Raw genomic sequence first — 18718 nt, 5'->3', positions numbered from 1 at the left:
CCCCAAAGAGAAACAAACTGAAAGATACATATTTTTCAACTCAAGAGTTTCGAGGTTTTCTTTTGGAGAGCTTTTGGGCTTTGACATTTAAGTCCATCATCTGGAATTGGTTTTGGTATTCATAGGAATCCAAAGGTTGTGGTGCTCCACAGAAATAAACTTTCTTTGCCTTTGTCGGTTGAAAGGAATCTCCTCTCTGAAGTGACAAGCTACGTACACCATACGCCATAGCTCTCATGGATCCGGTTCTGTTGGGACCCAACATTTTCACTCTCAGAGACCACAGAGGGCCTCCTTCTCGGGCCCTGGCTGAGAGTAAGCTCAGAAGAGCAAAACTTAGAAACAGCCGCTGTCAGAAGAGTAAAGAGGAGAACCTGCATCTCCATCAGTATGTGAAAATTAAGAATCAAATATGATCACTTATTCAACAGAATATGATAGCATTATGCGAAGGATTTTAGGTCTCAATTTATATAATTAGCAAAACACATTGCAGAATGTAGATAATGCTGTTTTGTTTTTATTTTTGTCTTGGGGGGGTTGGGTCACACCTGGCGAGGCACAGGGGTTACTCCTGGCTCTGCACTCAGGAATTACTCCTGACGGTGCTCGGGGACCATATGGGATGCTGGGGATTGAACCCAGGCCAGTCGTGTGCAAGGCAAACGCCCTACCCGCTGTACTATAGCTCCAGCCCTTATTTTTTTTTGTATATGCTCACTCTGATCATGTAGTAACAGGCCTCTTTGATCCCTCTTCCACTCAAGAACACATGCATAGGTAGTTCTTGCTTTACATAGCAATGCTTTACGTCGTAAAGACCATGAAAATGACCTTGCAAGCTGAAACTGCAAAGCATGTTAATAATCCTGAAGCTACAAACAATTTTAATAACGAAGAGGAGAAAGCTTGCTCTATAGTCTTTTTCAAAAGGGTTGCTGAGATTAAAAATTCTTAGTGTCAGACTAGAGTGGTAGAACACAAGGTCGGCCTGGGTTTGATCCCCTGGCATCATGATCAGAGCCATGTCAGGCATGATCCCTGAGCATCATCAGGTCTGGTCCCAAAACCATGCACACACAAAATTGTTGCTGTCGGTTATGAATGAGGAAGTGAAAAAGCTAATATTTACAGTATTATCATTTAAGCATTATGAAATTGACAGTTTTGGTTTCTTTGTAAAAAAATTACCCAGAACGAATCAGACTTGCTTCTCATCACAAAATTTATAATAGAGGGTGTGTGTCTTGTATGCCCTGTTAAATTATCCTTTCAAAGTATGGCTGTCCCACCCTTTTCATCTTGTGTTTCCGATGCTGTATCTGTATCTCCACGAATTCCTTTCATGTAAAGGATTGTTTAGGATTTTTACTAGACTCTTCTTCACAGCCACTTGCTTAATTTCTTTTCTCCAGTGCTTCATTTCTCGGGCTGTGTCCCTAGAGGGTCACACAACAACCAGCCATATGCCCAAGATTAACCGTTTCTGTGACTCCATTTCCATTCAAGCCAGAGTTTTTATCTTGTGTTGCTTGGCTGTAATTTTCAACTTTGTTGACCAGTTTCCTCCTTTGAACGTCCACATTTGTAAACTGCTCCGTGGCTCTACCAAGTCACAAGAATGCAAGCAGGAAGGCTGGACACTCTTGCTGTCTGGCATGAACTGAATGATATTCTAAGTGACCACTCCCCCAGTAGCCTCAGGAAGATGTGGCATTACGACCACCACCGTGGGTCATATCCTGACTCTTCCCATGTGCCTTGTGGACAGAGAGTGCATATACAGTGTACAGTGTACATAAACAGTGATGTTAGATAGCACGGAAACATTTGAATCATGTTACTGATGGCCTGGTTACAACAAAAAGACGGTAACAGAGGTAGGGCATTTGTCTTGCACGCAGCTGACTAAGTTCGATTCCTCCGCCCCTCTCGGAGAGCCTGGCAAGCTACCGAGAGTATCTCACCCGCACGGCAGAGTCTGACAAGCTATCCATGGCATATTCAATATGCCAAAAACAGTAACAAGTCTCAAAATGGAGACATTACTGGTGCCCGCTTGAGCAAATAGATGAGCAATGGGATGACAGTGACAGTGACAATTGAAATTCTGCACAATAGAGTTGTCTGACTATATATATATATATATATATATATAGTCAGATGGACTGGAGCAATAGCACAGTGGGTAGGGCTTATGCCTTGCACACTGCCAACCCGGGTTCGATTCCTCCATCCTTCTCGGAGAGCCTGGCAAGCTACCAAGAGTATCCCACCTGCATGGTAGAGCCTGGCAAGCTACCCGTGGCATATTGGATATCCCAAAAACAGTAACAACAAGTCTCACAATGGAGAGGTTACTGGTGCCCACTTCAGCAAATCAATGAAGAACGGGATGACAGTGACAGTGACATATATAATAGAGAGAGAAAAAAGATAAGTAGAAGAATAATATAGACCTCTAATTACTATAAAGACTTGAACGTAGGGCCTATAGAGCAACAGGTAGTTATCCTCTATTTTTAATATTGCTTGAAGTTTGACAAATAATCTAGTTTTTGGAACAAATTTAAGTGGGGAGACTCCTCACGCCCCCCACCTTCCCTCTGCAGTCTCGTGTGCCTCCTCCACCGGGGAAGGAGAGGATTTGAGGATAAAAACAAGCAGTCGTGTTGAACAGATGAATGTTGGCTGGGGGCACGGGAACAGCATATGCTGCGCATGGTAGACCATGAAGGAAGTTACGTGAGACGAGCAGGAGCGTGGCCCAGTCATGTTCCAACCCCCAGCGTGGTGCCAGCCGAACGGGGTCTACCCGTTGATAGAATGGCCCTGAGCCCGGAACTCAGCGTCCAGTCCTTCACCAGGGAAAGCGGGCAGGAATGTCTCGTGGAATGACTTTATGATGGTGTCAGGGAAGCACATAGCACGGTGACTAACCACTAGTTAAATGTTCCGAGCTATGAGTCACTGGGCACGGAGTTCTCTGTCCGTGAAGGTTTTGAAACAATCTGGAAGCAAGCTGATCTAAGGTCGGAGATAAACGAGCTGAAACACACAAAGATTCTAGGATACAGAGTAGAAAACTCTTTCATTTGTTGTAGAGGCACAACTGCCTCCTACCCACCCACCCAACCAACCCTGAGTGGTCAACTCAGGAGGTTTGGGAGCCCCTCCTGGAATCTTGGCCAGCCTGACGGGTGGTACCTTGTCAGCACACAAAGATGTGGTGTTGCTTGGGCCCCTTTAAGTGCTGGGGATTATCTGGGTCACCCTAGTACTTCCTGGGGCCCTCCAATGCCTCTTTGGGTAGTCACTTGGGGGGTGATAGAATCAGGGTGAACAGCAAATAAGGCATATGCCTGAACTCTTGTCTTGCTCTCCACCCCTCTAGTTTTATTTCATACTATAATAAATAGTTTAACATAGTGGCGCTGCAATTTGTGTTAAAAGTCACATTCAAGCGTGAGCCACCGGTGTTAATTAGAGTATTAATGTGTTCCTGGGTTTTGTGCTATATCTGGCAGTGCTCAGGGCTTACTCCCAGGTCCGCACTCAAGTATCATTCTGGGTGGTGTTTGGCAGGCCATATGGGATGCCAGGGATCCAACCTCAGTTGGTCACTTGCATGGCATGCTCCTTCCTTACCCACTGTACTAGGGCTCCGGCCCCCAGAATAATAATGTATTATTTAAGCTTCAGAACTTTATGGATTTTTTTAAAAAAATCAGACACATTACTGAAGGACTGAAACATCGGCATATTTAAATATACTTATTTCTAATGGATCTCAGAAAATTATTTAAAACGCTATTAACTAACCCCCCCCAACCTTGTTAGTATACTTAATTTTGTACTACATCCATTTCTAGTTAAGTAAATTTTCACTCTTGAACTCCTAACCAGATAAGAAGTTTGAGACTTCAGGAAAGGATCTTGGGGTGGGGGTGGGGGGTGGAGATTCATCACCCCTTCTCATTTTCCCTTTACGCATATGCCACAAAAAAGATATTTGAAATGTCTTTTATGCAAATAAAACTTAGGATATTTTAAAGCTTAATTAAAAAGAGGCCTTAGTTTTAAAAAATCATGAGCTACCCATATGACAATATTTACTCTGTTTTACAAATTTGTAGCCTTGGTCTTATCAGTTTTCCAAAGAATAGAATGCCCTATTGTGTGATTTTTTTCATAACACATGCAGTATATCTAGTCATTGATGATAATTTTTTCTCAATTCTTGTCAACTGCTAAGGACAGATAAAATCAAGGCATGTGGATAACTGAAATGTTGAGCAACTATCTTTCTGAACTAACATCTACAATCAGAAATTAGCCTTTCAGTGTGTGAGGTTAGGCCTCCTTGGCAAAGGGAATCATTTTCTGGGAGATAATGGACTCCTCCGAGAAGAAAAAAAAGAGAGATGATTGAACTCCATTGTTAGTGAAGCCGAAATGACAATTTTTTCACATTAATGAGTATCGCACATTGCTTTCCTGCTCATCAAATAATTTTAAGTTAGATTTCTCCTAATTTAAATTGGTTAGCTTTTCAACTGTATATGAGATACAAATTTATAGGAATATATTGTATGTTGTATACACATATGTGTATATATCACTATGGAAGATATGTTATCTTCCATGTATACAGAGCATATGTATATATGTGTACACATGTGTATATACCTGTGAATTTGTATCTGATATACAGTTAAAAGATTTGGATGTTATATCTTCTACAATTATAAATGATAGAGAACTCTGAGAATATAGATATCAGAATATCTAGAACCTTTATGTGTATATACACTAATCCTTAATTATATTTTAGAGATGTGTAGTTTAAAGGTTAAAGTTTCTATTTTCTACAGTGATATCTACCTTACACTATAGGTAACAGTATGCATATATGTGTATATATAAGACAGTAGAAAACACACTTTGAATTTATTTAACCAGTTGCAGTGTCTAATTTCCCCTCCACAGTAAAATTCTAGTCAATCTTAGAGCACAACTTTAGTAAGTAATGACTAATAAAATTTTGAAAATTGCTCTTCAAATCTATATCCAGCATATTTGAACTTTGTTACGAAGAAAGTTAACAGCATCACTCTATTCCTGGTCTTTTGTGACTTCTTGCCCCATAGTTTAGATCATCCCTGAAACTTATTCGAGAAGGCAGAGACCAAGTTCCCCAATCCTGCCAACACAGAGGACATTCATTTCCCCTCATATTTTTATGATTTTTGTTGGAAAAGGATCATCTCATTAAATGACATCTATCTCTTTAATTGAAAATGTTCTATATTTGGCATTTCATATGAAATGACACCACAACCAAGTTCCTTATTACACTAAGCAAGATAAGGAAGATAAATATTTGAAGTAAGGTTTATCTCCCCATCCTGGGAAGGAAAAAAAACAATAGCATCCCCCATCCAGGAAGCGGGCATGACCAAAGAATGCCACATTGCAGAGGAACTGATGAGGCTGTTTACCCTGAGCCCCCGTCAGGGACAGCAACACACAAGTCAGCCTTACAGAACGTTAAGTGGAGAAGACAGTGGCTTTTATTTGTTTAACTTTCTGGAGGAAGAACAAAACAATGATCTGTATGTCCCAGAACTGTATTTAGTTTACTTGCACCTGCTATTAAAAACTTGAAGATGAACTTGGTTGTTTTTTTGGGTTTTTTTCCCCACAGTTCAAAGTTGTAACTGGAAAGGGGGCTGGAAAGATAGTACAGGATGAGAGGGGTTTGCCATGCAAGTGACCAACCTGGGTTTGATCCCTGGCACCCCATGTGGTCCCCTGAGCCCTACTAGGTCTGAACAGAGCCAGTAAAAATCCCTGAGCACTGTCTGGTGTGCCCACCTCCCTGAACTATAGATGAATGATAAAACACTGATGTTCTTTTAATAAGTTGTGTTACTATAGTAACTTCTTTCCTTAATTTCTTTCTTGCTTGCTTGCTTCATTTTTTTCTCTTGTGGGTTTTGTTTTTTGACAGTTTTTTGTTTGTTTGTTTGTTTGTTTGTTTGTTTTGCCAGAACTGGTAGTGCTCAGGACTTAACCACTGGCTCTGTGTTCAGGGATCACTTCTGGCAGCACTCAGGGAACCATGTGGGATGCGAGGGATTGAACCCAGGGCGGTCTTGTGCAAGACAAACACCCTCCCTGCCTTAGTATCTCTCTGGCCCATGCAATGTCTCCTCTCAGATCCTATCACAATGAACGAGGTGATAGAGAAGCGACATTCAGTCGCTTGGGAGAAATCAAAAGATAAGATCAAGGCTATTCTTAAAATGTAGGAAGTTTGTGGGCAGTACGTTCTATTACTTAACTACCTTACAAAGAGATTGCTGTGTCCGATCTGTGTTTCGTGTACTGTCTTGTCAACATTCCATTTGTTTGGGGTGCAGCAAGCAGGGATCCTAGCTCTCAACAATCATACCCCCATTGCAAAGATAACCATTTCACAGTTGACACTTCCCTCAAGAACAGTCCCCACATATGCTTCTCCTAGCTTCTCAATCTCGGTTATCTGCTGTCAGCCTTCCTGAGCTGTGCAGGGCCTGAGTTAGAAAGCCAAGCAATTAAACGAAGAATTCTGTAGAAAGGATAACGTGCTGGAGATGAGGCCCCTTTATGGAATGTCACATGCAGAGTTCTGAGGATCCTCTCTCCAGTGAGAATTATTTATAAACAACCATCTAAAATAGCTATAATTGTCCCAAGGGCACACTGCAAATGAAGAACCGTTTATTCAAGAAAAAAATCTACTAAAATCTCAGTTAGTAATCTTGAGACTCGCAAGCATTAGAGTCCTTCCCCACTTCCCAGTCCCCAGCCCCAGAGCAGTAAGGTAGGCACCCCTCTGGGGTGGGCGTGCCATGAATATTGCAATCTTCTCCCCAAGTTCTCGGTAGAGGGCTGAAAGAGACACAGAAGAGTCTCGGAGCTGAGCAATTCGCTACAGAGATGCCGCAGGACTTTGCACCCAGCCAATTTCACTGGGGTGCCTCAGACGGGAGCAGGTATTGTCCCTCCACCTGCCCCAAGGAATCCCGGCGACTGCCATCTTCCAGAACCCAATGAAAAGCCCAGATCCTCGGGATTAGTGAAAGCAAACTCCAGACCTCATGCGACAAGGGATGGGCTAGCCCTTCCCATCCCCCATCCCCATGGGACCCTGGGTGTCATGGCCAGGAGCTGCCTCTGGCCACTATTGAAGTTCATTAATGGCCACATCCAGAGACACTTAAAAAAATCTCGGAACAGAGCAGCTCGCTGCAGAGATTTCTCCAGACCCTAATTATCTAAAATTTTAGATTTCTAGGAGCGCATGGCCACGAGATACCCCATGTTATTCATAGCGAGCAATACAAATAAATTATCTGGCATCTGCCTGTTCAGCAGGTTTGAGTGGTGGTGGGAAATTCAAAATAATGGTGGAGGGAGGGTGTGATGGTTGTAGGACTGGTATCAAAATATTGAATGTAATTCATTATTGTGAATAGCTTTATGAAAATTTAAAAAAAGAGGGGGCTATAGGAGTTCCCAGAGAGACAGATTGCCAGTGCTCTCAACCCTTCTCAACCAAGTCTCCACTGAAAAGAACTTGCAGGTGAGTCTCTCTAAGAAGCCGTTGCTCCTTTCTGGCCCCCTCACAGAGGAGCTTACCCCAAGCTGAGAAGATTGGGTCTCCTGAAGAGCCCCACTCATCTATACATGGCAGACATTCTAACCCAGAAGATGCCAACCAAGACTTGCCATTAGTGCCCCTGGCTGTGCTCTGCCACAAAGCTGAAGTATTACCCCATTAAAAGAAGGGGGTTGTCCCCATGCCTTCTCACTGACAGTGAGGCAGAGAAGCAGAAACAAAAAATACTAACCTGGTGGAAATCAAAGGACTATGACTAAGGGGCCTTTGGCAAAAAGGATCAATTTCAGTCACAAAAGTGATTGAAACTGACTCATGAGGAAATAGAAAATATTTATTGATCTATAAAAATAAAAAGATTGGATTTGAAATTTTAAAATCTTCCCCCTCCCCCACCAGCCCCCTGCCACACACGCTCCTGAGAACAGATAACTTTACTGGTAAATTCACCTAAACATTTAAAGAGAAATTAAACCACTTCTTTCAAAATCTTTTCTCCAAACAACAGAATATTGTCCAACTATATTTATGCTCCTGATCTAAAAAAAAAAAAGCAAAGAAATTACAATGACAATACGGCAGGTAGTGTCTTTGCTTTGCATATGGCTGACCCAGGTTCAACCCCTGGGTTTTGCCTATGGCCTTGCATATGGTCTCTCAGCAATAACAAGAATGAAAGAACGACCCCTGATTTTGATCTTTTTGCCTCCAGATAGGGGAGGACAAGGCTGTACAGAGACTTCAGTCACATAGCACATTATCAATAAATTATGCCTGTGTGATGATGTCCTAATCAAATTCTCAGACATGATCGGTTAGTCTCCTTGTTGGTGAGTATCATCAATGAGGAGTATTAAAAGTTCTGGGCCCAAGACTGGAGAGATAGTACAGTGGGTAGTGCACATGCCTTGCACATGGATGACCTGGATTCAATCCCTGGTGCACCCCAAATGGTTCCCAGAGCACGACCAGAAGTGGTCCCTGAGCATAGAACTAGGAGCATGCCCTGAGTACTGCTGGGTGTGACCACCACCTATCCCCACCCCCAGGTGAAAAAAAAATGTGGATACATGGAAGAAATGCACAGAAGCTATGTGCTCAGGATATTCCCAAATCTCACTCTCCATGACTCTTCATTACTGCAAATAATGTTTCCCTGCACTATTTTGGTGAACATTGAACATTGGCAAACAAGGAAATATCCCAGACTTGAAGCCAGTTATCTAATGTAAGAGTAGTTTGTTGTGACTGAGACACACCTTAAATTTGTGATACTATGTACAGTGTCTGGTTAAGGCTTTGTCCTTGAGAACTCTGAATGTATTATTCCATTGCCTCTGACTTCCATTGTTTCAACTAAGAATCAGCAGCCCATCTTATTGGGTGGCACTGGCATGCAACAAATTGATTTTCTCCTGCTGCTTTCAAGACTTTTCTCTTGTCTTTTACGTCCATAATTTGGGGGGAATGACAGTGTTACGAGCCTTTCCTGGCAAGTATCAGCCAACTGGGCCAGTGGTTCAATGCTGGAGCTCAAGGGTGCACTGCTGCTGTAGCCCTGTGGTGATGGGGGGGTTGTGTGTGTGTGTGTGTGTGTGTAGAATGGGGGTTGGGGGGCCAGGGCTATTCCAGCAGTGCCTGGGGGCCTCCAGGGCTACATCCAGTATTGCTCATGAGACCCTGAGGAACTAGGGATCAAAGTCCTTTGAGTCATCTTCCGGGCCCTTTGATGATTGTTTTGGCCTCAGGAGGGTTTCTCCCCAGCTACCTCAATCCTCAGCTCTCTCCTCTGAGCTCGTGTTAGCTTAGAGTCTTTATCTCTTTAGTCTGGACTGTTGATTACATCTATGAATAACTTTGGTTACCTTTAACCTCAACATCTACTCTTCCTTTTGCTTTAAAGTTTTAAATTTTTATTTTTATAAGGTTGTTCACATTAGTTTGTTCACATTAATTGATTACATTCAGCATTTCAACACCAGTCCCACTACCATTACACCTTTCCACACCTTTATTCTGAATTTTTCCACCACCATTCAAGCTGCCTATCACAGATAGATGCTAGATAATTTATATTCTACTGATCATCATGAATATCATGAGGGATAGTGTGGCTGTGAAAGCGGCTGTGTGCTCTTGGAGTTCTAAAATTGTAAATGATTGGGATCCAGAGACATCTCTGCAGGGAGCTAATCCATTTTGAGATTCATTTGTGAGTCTCTGGATCAAAGTCCTTAATGAACTGAGATGGCACCTGGAGGCAGTTTGTGGGCACGACATCCAGGACCCCCGAGTGGGCAGGGAGACAGAAGGGATGGCCCATCTCTGCTGCAACCAGGTGTCCCGGAGTCTTCAGTTCCAGATCCCACGTATTTGAGTTTTTCTTCTGGAATCTTGTGCCCACCGGAGATTCATCTGTAGTGGCCAGAGAGGAAACACCCACTCCATCTGACTTCTCTTTTTGTTTCAATTGTTGCCATCTCTAAAGTCATTGCAAAGTTGTGAATTTTGCAATGAAACAGAGATTTTTTAAGCACATCAATAATAAAAGATATGAGGCAGCATTTGGAATTTTCAGGAAACCAAAACTTAGCTTGACATTTGATGGTTCAAAGTGTGTGTGTGTGTGTGTGTGTGTGTGTGTGTGTGTGTGTGTGTGTAGAATTAGAGCTTGAAGACAAAATTTCTTAGTATATTTGAGTTGCTATAACAAAATATCACAGATGAGGTGATCATAAGAAATATAAATTTATTTCCCACTCCATCTGACATGCCGCAGTGGAACCAGCTCAGCACAGGATCCAGAGAGATCTCTGGTGAGCTGCTGCCTTCCTGGATCCACTGCTGAGTCTCTGGATCAAGACCCTTAAGGCACCGAGAATCTCTGCTCTTCTTAAGAATGCTTTTCTATTTGAACTTTTTTTACTCCTCTTTTGTACCTAAAGACCAATTTCTTTGAGAAGAGATCGGGAGCTATTCAGTGACCTACTTTTCTCCCCTCCTTCCACTGGCAAAATCTCTGAGCCAGAGCTCTGCCACTGGGAGGTGTCTCAATGGCAAGCTTCTCTCTGAGTGACTTCTGTGCACTCAGAGTGAGTACTCAGGGTAAGGTGGGAGGTGGCAACCTGAAGCCATATTGCCTCTCCTAAACCAGAATCACTGCCTGTGAGCCAGGGGCAACACAGTACCTCAGAATTCTCAATGCATGTCTCCTCCATTCCACCTGTTGGGTTAAGCAGAGGGAGCCCTTGGTTCTTCACCCCTCTTGCATAGTAGTAACCTCACAGCATGTATTGAAGTGGAAAAACTCCAGTCCTATTCCCCTCAGAAGGATATAACTTTGACTGGGGTTGGTAGGAGGGGTGGGGGAAGCTGCCTGTGTTCATGGCTGCAGTGGTCTAGAATTGTCTTTGTTTCGCTGAGATGATTGATAGAGAGAGAAGTCTAGATGCAAATTCCACAGGCTGTCAACTTTTTACCACATTCTTGTTTTTCTTTTTTTTTTCAAATTGATGCCTCTTTATTTATTGTTTGCCCTTGGAGTCTTTCCAGAGACTTTAAATGGTTGCTTTTTAAAAAGTATTCCTCAGCAGTTTCACTGAGGAGCAGTTCAGCCACGTCCCCCACACTGTCGTTCTGGAAATCCATCTCCTTTCCCGTATCCTAGTTTGCCATATGCTCAGCAACAGCCATCATGCCCTGCTTGCATTTAGAATGATTTTTTTCCCTTTTGTTTCAACTGTTGCCATCTCTAAAGTCATTGCAAAGTTGTGAATTTTACAAGGAAACAGAGATTTTTAATCACATCATTAATAAAAGATGTGAGGCAGCATTTGGAATTCCAAACCAGCTTTCAGGAAACCAACAACTAACTTGACATTTGATGGTTCAAAGTGTGTGTGTGTGTGTGTGTGTGTGTGTGTGTAGATATGTAGAACTAAGGCTTGAAGACAAAATTTCTTAGTATATTTGAGCTGCTATAATAAAATGTTACAGATGAGGTGATCATAAGCAATATAAATTTATTCCCCAGTTCCAAAGGTTACAAGTCCAAAATCAGGTTGTCAGCATTGGTGGATTCTGAGGGACATCTCTCTTCTGAGCTGCCAGCTGCAATTTCCTGCTGTGTTCTCACAGGGTGGAAGGGAAATCTAACTCTGGGATCTCTTTGAGAAGGACATTAATCCCACTCACCAGAGCTCTATTCTCATACCCTACTCACAGGCCTCACCTCCTCAAACATCAAGATTTTAAAGTATGAGGTATGCATAAACTTTCAGATCTTAGTCCTTACATTTATTTATAATGAGGCATATTTTATGAAATGCTAGTGTGTGAATAGATTGCACAAAAGAAATATTCCCTCCTTAATTGTTTTTGGTTACACAAAGCTATTTCGGGGGGCGGGGATGACTTTCAGTCTTACTGTATGTCAAGAGTAAGACCAAAAAGATCTTAGGTGGGGATGTGGGGCCACCAGAAGGTCAACCTGTACCTGAGGGGTGAGTGCAGCAGCAGCCTGATGGTGCCTTCAGGCTTCCTGATACCCCGAAATTGCCATTGTATCTTTGGCTGGATCCCAACAACTTGGGGCCAATTTTATCAAGAAATTAAACGGCCAAAAATTAGGTGTGTGGGAGTTATGCCTACAAATCACCTCTGGCTCAGCAATACAAGCTCATATATTGGACTTATTTCAGAGACCCATAAATAAATCTTGAAAGAGATCAAAAGCTTCTGGAGGCTGGATCGATAGCACAGCGGGTAGGGCGTTTGCCTTGCACGCGGTCGGCCCGGGTTTGATTCCCAGCTCCCATAAGGTCCCCTGAGCACCACCAGGAGTGATTCCTGAGTGCAGAGCCAGGAGTAACCCCTGTGCATCACCAGGTGTGACCCAAAAAGCAAAAAAACAAAAACAAAAACAAAAAAAAACCCACAAAAAAACAGAGATCAAAAGCTTCAGACCCTCAGACCCTCACATGGCTGAACAGACCAGGGTAAATCAGAGGGGGGCGGGGTTGGCCTGGAGCCCACCCATGCAGAGCCCCTGGCAGCCACTTGCCTCCACAGTCCAAAATCGCTGCCATACCACTGGCCTGACTCCACCTTCTCAGAACAGACCTCACCAAGATATAATCAGCTGAAAATTCAAGTATGCGGGTTTTGAGATTGAAATCTCCAGGCTTTGTCGGGGTACTTCTGGAAGACTTGGCAGTCACATCTACACCCCTAAGTGGCCACTCAATCAAAAAGCTCCTTAAGCCTTACCGTCCCAAGAAAAACACTGAATGCCCTGAACAAACACTGTGACCTCTTATCACCTGTATTGCAAACCATAATGCACAAAAGGAAAGGAGAGAGAGAGAGAGAGAGAGAGAGAGAGAGAGAGAGAGAGAGAGAGAGAACAAAAAGGAAAGAAAGTAACTCCCATAGAGGGAGCCTGGAGTTGTGGGGATGGATGTTGGGAGGTGGTGGTGGGGAAACAGGGGACATTGGTGGTGAGAAATGTACACTGGTGGAAGGATGGGTGCTGGGTCATTGTATGACTGAAACACAATTATGAACAGCTTTGTAATGATCTAGCTCACAGATATTCAATTAAAAATAATTTTTAAGGTAATGTGGAGTTCATGCCCAATTGAATCAGCTTAATCAATGGCTAAATAAATAGCAGTACTCTTTCATTAAAAAAAAAGCTTAGCTGAAGAATAATTAATATACCCATTACACCAAAAATAAACAAGAGACAGGATTAATTCTTATTTTATGTCTAGAAAAGGTGAGCAGGTGACATGGAGACATTATTAGGTTAATATTCTCCAAAATTCATGTTCTGTGGAAACTCAGAAAATTTCAGAAATGGGGATTTTGAAAATATGATATTTTGAGAACTAGGAAAGATAAAGAAGTAGGAAAATATGGAGGCTGCAGAGACAACATAGTGGGTAGGGTACTGCTTATAGTCAGCTGACCATGGCTTAAGCTCTGGCAGGACAATAGGTCCCCTGAGCACCTCCAGGAATTATCTCTGATCACAGATCCAGAAGCCAGCCCTAAACATCACTGGGTGTGAGGAAAGAAAGAAAGAAAGAAAGAAAGAAAGAAAGAAAGAAAGAAAGAAAGAAAGAAAGAAAGAAAGAAAGAAAGAAAGAAAGAAAGAAAGAAAGAAAGAAAGAAAGAAAGAAAGAAAGAAAGAAAGAAGGAAAGAGAGAGAGAAAGAAAGAGAGAAAGAAAGAAAGAAAGAAAGAAAGAAAGAAAGAAAGAAAGAAAGAAAGAAAGAAAGAAAGGAAAGAAAGAAAGAAAGAAAGAAGGAAGGAAGGAAGGAAGGAAGGAAGGAAGGAAAGAAAGAAAGAAAGAAAGAAAGAAAGAAAGAAAGAAAGAAAGAAAGAAAGAAAGAAAGAAAGAAAGAAAGAAAGAAAGAAAGAAAGAAAGAAAGAGAAGAAGGAAGGAAGGAAGGAAGGAAGGAAGGAAGGAAGGAAGGAAGGAAGGAAGGAAGGAAGGAAGGAAGGAAGGAAGGAAGGAAGGAAGGAAGGAGGGAGGGAGGGAGGGAGGGAGGGAAGGAGGGAGGGAACGAATAAGTAAAAGGAGTAGGGAGATCTGATGCAATGATTGAGTTCATTCTAACGAAATAAAATTTGGACAGAAAGTGGGGAGGGTCAAATGAAGACAGAGATACACAGAGAAGATGGTGACAGAGGAGGCAGAAATCAGAGTGAAGCATCCACAAGATAAAGGATGTTGACACTGAGAGTTGTCAGAAGTGACCAGAAACTAGGGAGATATAAAAAAAAAAAATTAGGCCCTTCTCTGGAACCATGAAGGAAGCCCAGTTAGTATGCCGAGGAACTTAAGTATTCAGGCCTGGAAAGTTTGTGAGAAAGCATGTCTGTGGTTTTAAGCCATAAATTGACCTTAGGGAGTTAATTTAGTAACTACTGAAGTTAACTCTATACAAATATTGACTTTCTAAAATCTAGCATTAAATTCTAACTGGGTAATAATTGCTTTCCAATTTATATTTTACCTAAAATATACAGTTGAGGTAGTGATGCTTTATCCCAGAGACATTTTGATGGTTATTGCAAGCCAACTCTTAACCCTGTTCTTCAAAAGATTTGTGAGGATTCATTTCTGATGGGTTAAATGCTCCTCTATTTGAGGTAAAATCTATATTCTCTTTCCAGCTTAGTTTAATATTTTACATTTTATTAATAAAAAGAAATTGGGCATTTTTTCAGACATTTCTGCAGTTAACACTCCTTTCACCACCTGCCCCCCCCATTTTTGAGCATATTGGCTAGTCCAGCTTGTTCTGAAAATAAGATCCTTAAATTAACTAATCCTTCAGAAACAACACATGGTGAGCTAGTTTAAAGATTAGAACAGTGACATAAAATTGGTCTTCATCAGAGAGCTATTAGCTTGTCTATTCCTAGTTCATACTCCACAAATGCACAGAATTTCCCAACCAGCAGCAGCCCTCAAATAATGGCAGGCCCTAGCAGAACTCTTATGAACAGCTGTCCACCTACCTCTTTATTTTATTTTAGTTTTCATTTTAATTAATTGTAATAAGGACCACACGTGTTGACTCTCAGGGCTTATTGCTGACTCTGTGCTCAGTGATCACTCCTGATGTACTCAGAACTATATGTGATAACGGGCTTCAAATCAGGATTGGCTGCATGCAAGGCAAGTGCCTTAACCCACATACTATTTCTATGGCCCAATATTATTTAAAGAAGGGTCACACCCAAAAGTGCACCCAGGCCTGTGCTACTAGGAATGGAACCCAGGGCCTTACACATGCAATACATGTACTCTATCACTTTAAGCCACATCCACAGCCCAATCACCTTCTTTTAAGTCTTCTAGAGAGGCCAGAGTGACAGTACAGTTGATAGGGCTTTTGCCTTGCATGCGATTAACCCAGATTTGATCCGAGGGATCCCATATGGTTCCCTGAGCACAGGCAGGAGTAATTCCTGAGTGCAGAGCCAGGAGTCACCCCTGAACATCTTTATGTGTAGCCCAAAAAAAAAAACAAAAAAGGGGGATGAGATCCTTGGCACCCCATATGATCCCCAAGCTCTCCAGGGGTGGTCCCTGAGCACAGAGCCAGGAGTAAGCCCTGAGCACCATGGGGTGTGGCCCAAAACAAACAAACAAACAAACAAACAAACAGAAAGGTCTTTTGGAGGTGGGACGAGAGTAAGAGCATAGCAGGTAGGGCATTTGCCTTGCACATAGTCAACCCCAGTTCAATCCCTGGCACCCCATTTGGTCCCTTGAGCCCCACTAGAAATAAGCATGGCGAGGATTAAGCCCTGAGCACCGCCAGGTGTGTCTCCCACTTCCCCAGAACTTCAGTCTTTTGAAGGCTGGGATGTGGAAGGGAGGTAGGGAGAAGAAAGAATCTTTTCAAAGAGAACTCTAACTCCCCAGAGGCATTTTTCCTCTAAGACATGACTGTCTCCAAGGCTCTTAGCTGTTGCTCTAGTTTGAAGAGCACTGGAGCCACTTTGCTTTGGGAGGGGATACTCTTGAGATGATCTCAGTACAAGGATGCATTGTTTGTCTGTTTGCTTGTTTTAATTTTCTTTACTTAGTAAGTAAGGGGCTGGAGTGACAGCACAGTGGGTAGAGCTAGGGCGTTTGCTTTGCACGTGGCTGACCTGGGGTTCGATTCCTCTGTCCCTCTCGAAGAGCCCAGCAAGCCTCTGAGAGTATCCCACTCGTATGGCAGAGCCTGGCAAGCTACCCGTGGCGTGTTCCATATGCCCAAATAAACAGTAACAACAAGTCTCACAATGGAGATGTTACTGGTGCCCGCTCGAGCAAATCAATGAACAACAGGACGACAGTGCTACAGTGCTGGTAAGTAAGGACAGGGGCAGGTGATGGCAGGAATGGTCAGGATCCAAGTGAAGGTGGCTGCTGATACAATGTCCCTGCCCGTCCCCACTGTGAAAGCACCCTGGGGTTTTCCTCTTTGAACACCTACCTCCAAGTCTCCAAATCTGACCCAGCTATGAGACTAAGAGCCAAAGTCCACAGAACATCTTTTCTTCTCCTCTCATGCCTGCCTGAAGGGCTATTAAACCTCTTAGATATACTTTCAAATATTTAGGCACAATATCTCTGTAGTATCAGGCATGCGAATGTTTGGGTGGAGTGTGGCATGAGCTGAGATTTGACAAGAAAGAAACCAATATGGTGGGTTGGATCTGAAGCATCCCCGGAGCTCTGGACTCTGAGCTACTTTGAAGAATTAAAGGAATGAGACATGCGGCCTGGGATATGGCTAAGTGGCTAAAGGCGAGGCTTTGAGTCTGATCCCCAGTGCCACCCACTACTGTGCGGGAGACGTCAAATTCCAACCCATGGCTACCATGGCCTTGACTCAGGGACACTGTGTGAGCCCCCTGGGAGACCACCACCCCACTGATGGGTTTTGGGCCCTCACTTCAGGAGGGCCATTAGGGGGCTGTTAAGTCCCTCCCTCCCCACACACACACTTCACTACATCACCCCAATCAGTGTGATACTGAGCCAGCAGCCTGGGAAGACGGTCCACAGGGGTGTCCCTGAGAGATGGGGTCTGTCTTGAGGCACCGTGAGCACAGCAGGGATCTCTACCTAGGAAAGATCCATCTCTGAGGGAAGCAGTAGAGCCGACCCTTAGTTGTCATGGAGGCTTTATTCTTTGGGCCCTCACTGTGACAAAGTTCCTGTGGAAGCCTCCTCAAGCTCTTGACTGGCCTAGAGAGAGAGCCTGTGATAGCTAGACTGGACACTTGGGGTTTCTGGGGAGCCCCTAGTCCAGCCAGCAGATTACCCGAGGCAGTCGGATCCTCAGAGCTGGTGGCCACCCACACAGTCTCACTGAGGGCTGGGACCTCAGGTATGCCAGGCAGGGCTCTTGGTTGGGAGTAACAGCACTGGCTTCTGGAAGCTTCGGCTATTTTTTTTTTCACCCTGCATGCCCAGAAAACACAAAGAGGACCTTGTTGATTCACAAGTCCGATAAGATGTTTCCGTTGCCAGAACAGATCTGCACCAGCCACTACACAGGAGGTGAGCCCTGCTCTGACCCTTTTCGTGATCCAGAACTCTCTACTGGGTTTCCTCGGGGGCAGGAGCAGAGAGAAGTCACAGGCAGACCTGTGTCCATCTGGACTGGGAGCCCCGAGCCCACCCTGCTGGCTCTCCCACTGCCCTGGGACACACTGCAGATAAAGGATCCAAACATCTCAGGAGGCGGGGCTAGACTGACTCGGGAATACGTTCAAAACTGGTCAAAGTCCACAGAAACACAAGTGAGGTAGGAACAACAAGTGCTACTGGTTATTTTCCCACTGAACTCTATAGGACTCTCTCTCTCTCCTAAGTCATCTCCTATTTATTTTTCTCGAACCCAAGGAAGGAAGGTGCTGCATTTTGTTGAAAATGAAATTCTTGGGGCTAGAGCAATAGCACAGCGGGTAGGGCGTTTGCCTGGCATGCAGCCGACCCAGGTTTGATTTCCAGCATCCCACATGGTCCCCCGAGCACCGCCAGGAGTTATTCTGGGTGCAGAGCCAGGAGTTAACCCCTGCACATCACCGGGTGTGACCCAAATAGCAAAAAAAAAAAAAAAAAAAAAAAAGGAAAAGAAAAGAAAATTCTAACAGAGCAGGGCCGGCAAATGAAAGGGTCTGAGGCAGCAACGTTTCTTGGAACCTGGACTGTGGGGCCCCCCAGGGTCACCCCATGATGGGGAGGCCTCCAGGGCTGCACCAGGCAATGTCCAGGCACCTTGGGACGCAGGAACCCAAACTCAGCTTAGACTATATTGTTCTTGTGCCATGACTGCATCATCTTCCAGCCCTTCAAGATGACTTTTTAAAATTAAAACACACAACAATGTATTCAAGAGAGGCCAACGGGATCAGCGCTATAGGGGAGCCAGCAGGGCACTTGCCTTGCACGTGCGCATGTCCCAGGTTTGATCCCTCGCGCCCCATAAGGTGTCGAGTGCAGAGGCAGGAGTGAACCCTGAGCAAAACAAAC

The sequence above is a fragment of the Sorex araneus genome, chromosome 11, assembly GCF_027595985.1.
Source record: "Sorex araneus isolate mSorAra2 chromosome 11, mSorAra2.pri, whole genome shotgun sequence".
NCBI classification, from domain to species: domain Eukaryota; kingdom Metazoa; phylum Chordata; class Mammalia; order Eulipotyphla; family Soricidae; genus Sorex; species Sorex araneus.
Note: the sequence above shows the minus strand (reverse complement) of the source record.